This window comes from Oncorhynchus mykiss, chromosome 8, assembly GCF_013265735.2.
Source record: "Oncorhynchus mykiss isolate Arlee chromosome 8, USDA_OmykA_1.1, whole genome shotgun sequence".
Taxonomy (NCBI): Eukaryota; Metazoa; Chordata; class Actinopteri; order Salmoniformes; family Salmonidae; genus Oncorhynchus; species Oncorhynchus mykiss.
This window is the reverse complement of record NC_048572.1, coordinates 69,526,651-69,537,019: the sequence shown is the minus strand read 5'-3', so window position 1 is coordinate 69,537,019 and position 10,369 is coordinate 69,526,651.

Below are 10,369 nucleotides of genomic sequence, written 5' to 3'. Positions count from 1 at the left end.
CCCCCAAAACATTTTGGGGGCGGCACACGAGGAGGTCAGGTTGGAGACCTGAGCAAACTCCCCGTGCTTACCGTGGCGAGCATGTGACTGGTCAGGCCCCGTATTATGGGGTGATGCGCACTGTGTCGAGGCTGATCATTCACAGGCCGGTGTGCTCGGTGCCAGCGTCCCGCATTTAGCGGGTGGAAGCAGGCATCCAGCCAGAACGGGTGGTGCCAGCTCTGCGCTCGAGACCGCCAGTGCGCCTCCACGGCCCAGTGTATCCGGTGCCTCGGCCAAGAAAGAGGCCTCCTGTATGCCTCCCCAGCCTGGTGAGTCGTACTACTGTCACACTTTGACCTTAGAGATCCTTTTTATTTCTCTATTTTGGTTTGGTCAGGGCGTGAGCTGGAGTGGGCATTCTATGTTTTGTGTTTCTAGGATTTTCTATGTTTTGACCGGGTATGGTTCTCAATCAGGGACAGCTGTCTATTGTTGGCTCTGATTGGGAACCATACTTCAGTACCCCTTTTCCCACCTGTGTTTGTGGGAAGTTGTCTTTGTTTGTTGGCACTATTGCCTTTAGCTTCACGGTTTGTATGGTTTATTGTTGGCGTCATTCTTAAATAAAGTAAAATGTACACTCACCACGCTGCACCTTGGTCCTCATCCTTCAACAGCCGTGACATCTCCTCCTTCTAGGCTTTTTCTTCTCTTGACTTTATATTGTGATTGGCAAGTTTCATAAATTAGGTGCATTACAGCGACTGACCTCTTTTGTCTTTCAGTAACCCACGTAGGTATAACCAAATGAGGAGATGGTACGTGGGTACCTGCTTCTATAAACCATTGAGGAGATGGGAGAGGCAGGATTTGCAGCGCAATCTGCGTCACAAATAGACCTGACTTCTATTTTAGCCCTTGGCAACGCAGACGCTCATTGCGCACAAGCAGTGTGGGTGCAATAATTGAATAATATAGATTTCTAAAATGTATTTTATAACGCTTGCATTCGCAACGAGAGCGGTGTAGTCAGCCTATTATTTGACCATGCTGGTCATTTATGAACATCTTGGCCATGTTCTGTTATAATCTCCACCCGGCACAGCCAGAAGAGGACTCGCCACCCCTCAGCCTGGCTCCTCTCTAGGTTTCTTCCTAGGTTTTGGCCTTTCTAGGGAGTTTTTCCTAGCCACCGTGCTTTTACACCTGCATTGCTTGCTGTTTGGGGTTTTAGGCCGGGTTTCTGTACAGCACTTTGAGATATCAGCTGATGTAAGAAGTAGAGGTCGACCGATTATTATTTTTCAACGCTGATACCCATTAATGGGCCGATTTTGTAATTTTTTTTTATTTTTTTATTTTTTATATTTTATTTTCTAAAATGTATTTATTTGTAATAATGACAATTACAACAATACTGAATGAACACTTAACTTAATATAATACATCAATAAAATCAAGTTAGCCTCAAATAATTAAACATGTTCAATTTGGTTTAAATAATGCAAAAACAAAGTGTTGGAGTAAGAAGTTTTAGGTTGTAGTTATTATAGGACTATTTATCTCTATACCATTTGTATTTCATTAACCTTTGACTATTGGGTGTTCTTATAGGCACTTTAGTATTGCCAGTGTAACAGTATAGCTTCTGTCCCTCCCCTCGCTCCTACCTTGGCTCGAACCAGGAATACCATGACAACAGCCACCCTCGAAGCAGTGTTACCCATGCAGAGCAAGGGGAATAACTACTCCAAGTCTCAGAGCGAGTGACGTTTGAAACGCTATTAGCGAGCACCCCGCTAACTAGCTAGCCATTTCACATCGGTTACACCAGCCTAATCTCGGGAGTTGGTAGGCTTGAGGCATAAACAGCTGCTGGCAAACGCACGAAAGTGCTGTTTGAATGAATGCTTACGAGCCTGCTGCTGCCTACCATCGCTCAGTCAGACTGCTCTATCAAATCATAGACTTAATTATAACATAATAACACACAGAAATACGAGCCTTAGATCATTAATATGGTTGAATCCGGAAACCATCTTCTCGAAAACAAGACGTTTATTCTTTCAGTGAAATACGGAACCGTTCCTTATTTTATCTAACGGGTGGCATCCATAAGTGAAAATATTCCTGTTACATTGCACAACCTTCAATGTTATGTCATAATTACGTAAAATTCTGGCAAATTAGGCAGCCCAAACTGTTGCATATACACCGACTCTGCGTGCAATGAACGCAAGAGAAGTGACACAATTTCACCTGGTTAATATTGCCTGCTAACCTGGATTTCTTTTAGGTAAATATGCAGGTTTAAAAATATATACTTCTGTGTATTGATTTTAAGAAAGGCATTGATGGTTAGGTACACATTGGAGCAACGATACGTACCGCATCGATTATATGCAACGCAGGACACGCTAGATAAACTAGTAATATCATCAATCATGTGTAGTTAACTAGTGATTATGATTGATTGATTGTTTTTATAAGATAAGTTTAATGCTAGGTAGCAACTTACCTTGGCTTACTGCATTCGCGTAACAGGCAGGCTCCTCATGAGGCAGGTGGTTAGAGCGTTGGACTAGTTAACTGTAAGGTTGCAAGATTGAATCCCCCGAGCTGACAAGGTAAAAATCTGTCGTTCTGCCCCTGAACGAGGCAGTTAACCCACCGTTCCTAGGCCGTCATTGAAAATAAGAATGTGTTCTTAACTGACTTTCCTAGTTAAATAAAGATGTTTTTTTAAAAATTGCCGAATCAGTGTCCAAAAATACCGATTTCCGATTGTTATGAAAACTTGAAATCGACCCTAATTAATCGGCCATTACGATTAAATCGGTCGACCTCTAGTAAGAAGAGCTATATAAATACATTTGATTTGAGTTGTCATTCTCAGCCCGAACCAGACAGGACCAGACCTCAAATTCTGTGAATTGATTTGGGCCGGGTGGGTTCCCGTGCTGTATCAAGAAAAAATGTACTTTGCTTTTCAAACATGCATTCAAAACACGGGGCTTTTGAGTGATTATTCAAATGGATGTTTGGCAGAAAATCTAGTTATTTATTTATTGTTTAATTATTCAAGGCTCCCTTTGTTATTTCTTTTTTTTTTAAATGCTTGATTGTATTTAAAGGCATGAATGACTTGTATGCTGTGGAATGACTTGAATGAATGATTGAAGTAGGCTGTTACGTTAAGACATAAAACAGGACACACTCTCACGGCTTGATGGTGGATAGATCATCCTATAAGGCTTAGGCTACTACATGAGGCAAGAGCAAAATAATAGTCTACATTGATTAAACCCTGTTAAACACTGAGTGGTGGTTTTGGGCCCTTACCGGGCCTGGTGAAAATGAATAATCAGAAAATAGAAAGTGACAGGCATATTTCTTTTTGGAAATCGAACTCAAATCTTACTGCTGGCAATGTCATAAGAATCTTCTCCCCACCGCCCCCCATAAAAGGCCATAAATCATGGTCAAGTCACCAAAAATACAAACATTTAGTTTGCATCGAAAGGGTAAACCCTGATGGTCATTGTAAAGCAATGCCTTTCCTTCTCCATCCACATGACCTTCTATACATCCTCCACGTGCACCGTTTAGCTAGCGCATTGTTTACAATAGGAACAGTGAATGGGACAAGAAGTTTGAAGGTTCTTCACCTGTCTGGGTCTTATAGATATATATATAAAAAAACTAACTTCAAAGCCTGATTGCTAAGGTAATTTTAAGATGTCAGGCTTGAAAATCCATTCAGCCATTTTGGCACAGCGACTCAATACCCAAACCAGACACAACTGGTTTTAAGTGGCAAAGAGACATATGATCTACTGCACAAACTGAGAATCAGACAGAGGATACAGTGGGGCAAAAAAAGTATTTAGTCAGCCAACAATTGTGCAAGTTCTCCCACTTAAAAAGATGAGAGGCCTGTAATTTATCATAGGTACACTTCAACTATGACAGACAAAATGAGGGAAAAAAAATCCAGAAAATCACATTGTATGATTTTTTATGAATTTATTTGCAAATTATGGTGGAAAATAAGTATTTGGTCAATAACGTTTATCTCAATACTTTGTTATATACCCTTTGGTGGCAATGACAGAGGTCAAACGTTTTCTGTAAGTCATCACAAGGTTTTCACACACTTTTGCTGGTATTTTGTCCCATTCCTCCATGCAGATCTCCTCTAGAGCAGTGATGTTTTGGGGCTGTTGCTGGGCAACACGGACTTTCAACTCCCTCCAAAGATTTTCTTTGGGATTGAGATCTGGAGACTGGCTAGGATACTCCAGGACCTTGAAATGCTTCTTACGAAGCCACTCCTTCGTTGCCCGGGCGGTGTGTTTGGGATCATTGTCATGCTGAAAGACCCAGCCACGTTTCATCTTCAATGCCCTTGCTGATGGAAAGAGGTTTTCACTCAAAATCTCACGATACATGGCCCCATTCATTCTTTCCTTTACACGGATCAGTCGTCCTGGTCCCTTTGCAGAAAAACAGCCCCAAAGCATGATGTTTCCTCCCCCATGCTTCACAGTAGGTATGGTGTTCTTTGGATGCAACTCAGCATTCTTTGTCCTCCAAACACGACGAGTTGAGTTTTTACCAAAAAGTTATATTTTGGTTTCATCTGACCATATGACATTCTCCCAATCTTCTTCTGGATCATCCAAATGCTCTCTAGCAAACTTCAGACGGGCCTGGACATGTACTGGCTTAAGCAGGGGGACACGTCTGGCACTGCAGGATTTGAGACCCTGGCAGCGTAGTGTGTTACTGATGGTAGGCTTTGTTACTTTGGTCCCAGCTCTCTGCAGGTCATTCACTAGGTCCCCCCGTGTGGTTCTGGGATTTTTGCTCACTGTTCTTGTGATCATTTTGACCCCACGGGGTGAGATCTTGCGTGGAGCCCCAGATCGAGGGAGATTATCAGTGGTCTTGTCTTCCATTTCCTAATAATTGCTCCCACCGTTGATTTCTTCAAACCAAGCTGCTTACCTATTGCAGATTCAGTCTTCGCAGCCTGGTGCAGGTCTACAATTTTATTTCTGGTGTCCTTTGACAGCTCATTGGTCTTGGCCATAGTGGAGTTTGGAATGTGACTGTTTTGAGGTTGTGGACAGGTGTCTTTTATACTGATAACAAGTTCAAACAGGTGCCATTAATACAGGTAACGAGTGGAGGACAGAGGAGCCTCTTAAAAAAGAAGATGTGATTTTCTGGATTTTTTTTCTCAATTTATCTTTCATAGTTGAAGTGTACCTATGATGAAAATGACAGGCTTCTCTCATCTTTTTAAGTGGGAGAACTTGCACAATTGGTGGCTGACTAAATACTTTTTTGCCCCACTGTATATGGTATGGCAAATTGCCTAAACACTGCGTTCCAATGGGAATTGGTCCATGTTTAGAGCACCACCATTAGGTAAAAGTTTGAACAACATTTTTCTTAATTTTTTTAGAATTCCTTTTGGAACAGTAATTGGTTGAATAAAAAACATCAGCTGGCACACACCCAGAGAAAATAATTTTATGTAGATGGCGAATAAACTATAAGCTATAACAATAGAGTTGCACACTATATATAAACTCACAGTAATTTATTGGGTGATTTCTTTTTATAGCTTATCGAACAGTAATTGGTGACATATTTATCTCAAAACGAGACGTTCAAATCTCTTATTCCTCAAAATGTGGGACAATTGGGGGGACCCTCTGAAAAGAAAAAGTACATAAACGTTTTTGGGGGTCTGCTGTATCTCAGGTTCTGTAGTAGTCACATTGTTTATGATACCTGTATCTGAATCCCACAGTTCTTACCTTTCTAACAGTACTATATGTGTTTGTAGGACTTATAATTTTGAAACCGAAATGTACTTTGAGGGTAGTATACAATAGTGTGTGTCATTTAGAAAATGCTACTAGAGGGGCCAGAGTTTAACAGTTGATAGGCTACACTTGATTTAGACTACATTATTGCATGCTAAATGTTTCTGATCAGTGATAGATGACCAAACAAATAAATGAGCTACCACCTTCTCTTGCCCAGCCAGAGATCAATTAACCAAATATACAGACAGAGATTCAGTGATATAAAATCACATTGATTAATTATCAGTCACAGGCTTTTGGTAGGGAGTAGGACACTGTTCATACTGTGATTTTTGGTATGTTACTTTTACCATAATTATTTTTGAATACCCAGTTCTTTTTGAGTTAGCATTAAATATTGTACTCTCCCCTTTATTTTAGATTTGGACAAATAAACATTCTTTGGAAAAATATGAATGTCTTAACATCTGTTTCATGCTACATAGCCCTGTACAGCTTAAATAAATATCTTCTGTGAATCCATAAAGGCTGACAAATTTTGAGGCTTGATCGAAAAGATCCATATTTAATATTTGGTCCTTTATCCTGTGTAGCTACACTGGCAATGGTAGGCTGTGGAAGCAGAGTGCTTGTCGCGAATGATCTTGTTCCGTCTGCAGTGTAGGAAGATTTGCTGATACTGCACGTCTCCTGGAAAGACATGGTTGTGGTGTTACAATTTGACACTTTTGTGGAAGGGACGAAGGGAAACACACCTTTGTTGGTATCAGTGTCAACCGATTGGGACCTACAGTAAGTGTTTAGAGACAGACTAGTGTATTGTTTAGGGACAATGAGGGACTTTAGGTGCTGCTTTTGAATGGAAAGATCAGTCAACATCTGGGGGGGCTGCAGAAGTTGCCTTAGAAGGGCAGTTTTTACACATTATATATTGTTGTGTATGAGAGATTGGGGAGAAATTGCACCATTCAATACGTCTCATATACAACTTTACATTTACTGTCTCTAAGCGCAACCCCCTTCCTCATCTCAAAAACCTATTTGTAATCCTCCCCCAGCCCAATGACTTTGACAGATCATTCTTGTCAATTTTTGTAGACGTGTCTTTGCATTGTGTTTTTTTTGAGAATCTGCAGAGAGAAGAATGAAATGGTTGTGTCATTACTATTGTCTTAATACCTTTCAGTGTCCCTTGCTTGTTTTTGTCCCACAATCTTGTTGCACTCCATAAGTGCAAGGTGTGTCCCCTCCCTCATGCCGACGCTTTGGGGTATTTTTCAGCAGGGCCTGTGGAAGGACTCCAAGTAACCGGAGTTTTACAAAGAGAAAAAGGTAAGAAGAGAACAGGGGTAGTACACTCAATTGATCACTTGGACTGGAAGGTACTCTGTGGTCCTCAGGCTAACCACCTGTAACCCCATAACACAAACAATACCCAATTCATGTTTATGCCATGTTTACTATAAATGGAGCTATTTTAGCTGTCAGCTTGTAAATATTTTTGCCACCTTCCTTCACCTTGTGCAGAGCTTGGGGTTGGAATCATATTATGTACCACCTACAACAACAATAATACACAATTTAACCACCCACCAGTTGTATAGATCTCTATTAGACTGGCGTGCTTACTATACCTAACATGGACATCGCAATATTGTCAACATGCTGTTAGCTAGTTAGCATCACTAAATTGGCAGGATCTGCTAGCCAGCTGAGAACCAACCATAAACAATTTATACACATTCATCATTACTACCAACACACCGACAGTGAGTTAGTTATATCGGCAATTCTATTTGGCTACCAGATTGAGTTAGTCTTATTTGCTAACGTTTGCTATCTTACGTTAGCCAACATTAGTCAGAGATAGAACAAAGAGACAAATATGTTTACTCTGCTGAAGGTAGCTACAAGTCTAGCAGTGACTACCAGGACTGTAAAGTTATCTAACGTAGCTAATTTACCTAGTCCAGCTAACATTATGTATAATCAGTGTAAATTATATCATAAATGGGACTGGTGGAGTTGTCACACATGCAGACAACAAAAATATATGGAAATGTCTGCTCCACTCAAAATTACAAGCAACTAATTGCAACATCACCATAAAAATGGAAGAGGCAATTGTGAGGGGGAGAAAGTAAGGAACTTGTCTGTCCGCCCTGCATTAAAAGACCAAAATTGGTTAAAGACAATTGTGATAAAAAAAAAATGTATAACAGTTTCATTTGAGGACTTAAATATTTTTTTTTACTGTATTTTACTGTGCTGTATAGATTGAAAATAGTTGGGAAGAGATTTTCTCTGTACCGATTCTATGGCACATGGTTTATGAACTGATACACAAAACAATGCTGGATTCAAAACAGAGTTTTTCAATTTAAATGATCTTACAAAATTCTTGCAATCAATAGAATGTTATATATATATTTATAGGGGATACAACCATCCTCTGCAGATTTTGCTGCGAAGAGGCAGGATAATTTGTTTTGGTTCTGTCCATATGTTGCTTGTTTTTGGTCGCAGGTTCATGAATGGCTGAAGAATTGCAACATTTACCTAGAGCTTTTATAGCACTGCTGGGTGATTTTAAAAAGCCATAGTCAAATCAATAAAATTAATACTCTTAGCAAAAATGTTTCTTTAATTTACAATCAGTAGAAACTATTAGAATAGAAAGTTTCTGAACTTTTGTGAAACATCAAAGCACAGCTGAAAAATATATGGCATATAGAAATCAAAACTGGATGGTGTTCAGAGATGGATGCGAGGGGTTGAGTGGAGCTGAAGGGTGGGACTAAAAAATAACAAGATAAATAATGTAAAATATATTGTGTCCGTAAAATGTGTATAGTATGTATAACATGGAAATGGAAGCCTAAGTGTTGTTGTCCATCGGTTTACTCCAATTAGGGGAGGTGTGGTAGGGTTAGGGAAATATACAGTGCCTTGCGAAAGTATTCGGCCCCCTTGAACTTTGCAACCTTTTGCCACATTTCAGGCTTCAAACATAAAGATATAAAACTGTATTTTTTTGTGAAGAATCAACAACAAGTGGGACACAATCATGAAGTGGAACGACATTTATTGGATATTTCAAACTTTTTTAACAAATCAAAAACTGAAAAATTGGGCGTGCAAAATTATTCAGCCCCTTTACTTTCAGTGCAGCAAACTCTCTCCAGAAGTTCAGTGAGGATCTCTGAATGATCCAATGTTGACCTAAATGACTAATGATGATAAATACAATCCACCTGTGTGTAATCAAGTCTCCGTATAAATGCACCTGCACTGTGATAGTCTCAGAGGTCCGTTAAAAGCGCAGAGAGCATCATGAAGAACAAGGAACACACCAGGCAGGTCCGAGATACTGTTGTGAAGAAGTTTAAAGCCGGATTTGGATACAAAAAGATTTCCCAAGCTTTAAACATCCCAATGAGCACTGTGCAAGCGATAATATTGAAATGGAAGGAGTATCAGACCACTGCAAATCTACCAAGACCTGGCCGTCCCTCTAAACTTTCAGCTCATACAAGGAGAAGACTGATCAGAGATGCAGCCAAGAGGCCCATGATCACTCTGGATGAACTGCAGAGATCTACAGCTGAGGTGGGAGACTCTGTCCATAGGACAACAATCAGTCGTATATTGCACAAATCTGGCCTTTATGGAAGAGTGGCAAGAAGAAAGCCATTTCTTAAAGATATCCATAAAAAGTGTCATTTAAAGTTTGCCACAAGCCACCTGGGAGACACACCAAACATGTGGAAGAAGGTGCTCTGGTCAGATGAAACCAAAATGGAACTTTTTGGCAACAATGCAAAACGTTATGTTTGGCGTAAAAGCAACACAGCTGAACACACCATCCCCACTGTCAAACATGGTGGTGGCAGCATCATGGTTTGGGCCTGCTTTTCTTCAGCAGGGACAGGGAAGATGGTTAAAATTGATGGGAAGATGGATGGAGCCAAATACAGGACCATTCTGGAAGAGAACCTGATGGAGTCTGCAAAAGACCTGAGACTGGGACGGAGATTTGTCTTCCAACAAGACAATGATCCAAAACATAAAGCAAAATCTACAATGGAATGGTTCAAAAATAAACATATCCAGGTGTTAGAATGGCCAAGTCAAAGTCCAGACCTGAATCCAATCGAGAATCTGTGGAAAGAACTGAAAACTGCTGTTCACAAATGCTCTCCATCCAACCTCACTGAGCTCGAGCTGTTTTGCAAGGAGGAATGGGAAAAAAAATTCAGTCTCTCGATGTGCAAAACTGATAGAGACATACCCCAAGCGACTTACAGCTGTAATCGCAGCAAAAGGTGGCGCTACAAAGTATTAACTTAAGGGGGCTGAATAATTTTGCACGCCCAATTTTTCAGTTTTTGATTTGTTAAAAAAGTTTGAAATATCCAATAAATGTCGTTCCACTTTATGATTGTGTCCCACTTGTTGTTGATTCTTCACAAAAAAATACAGTTTTATATCTTTATGTTTGAAGCCTGAAATGTGGCAAAAGGTCGCAAAGTTCAAGGGGGCCG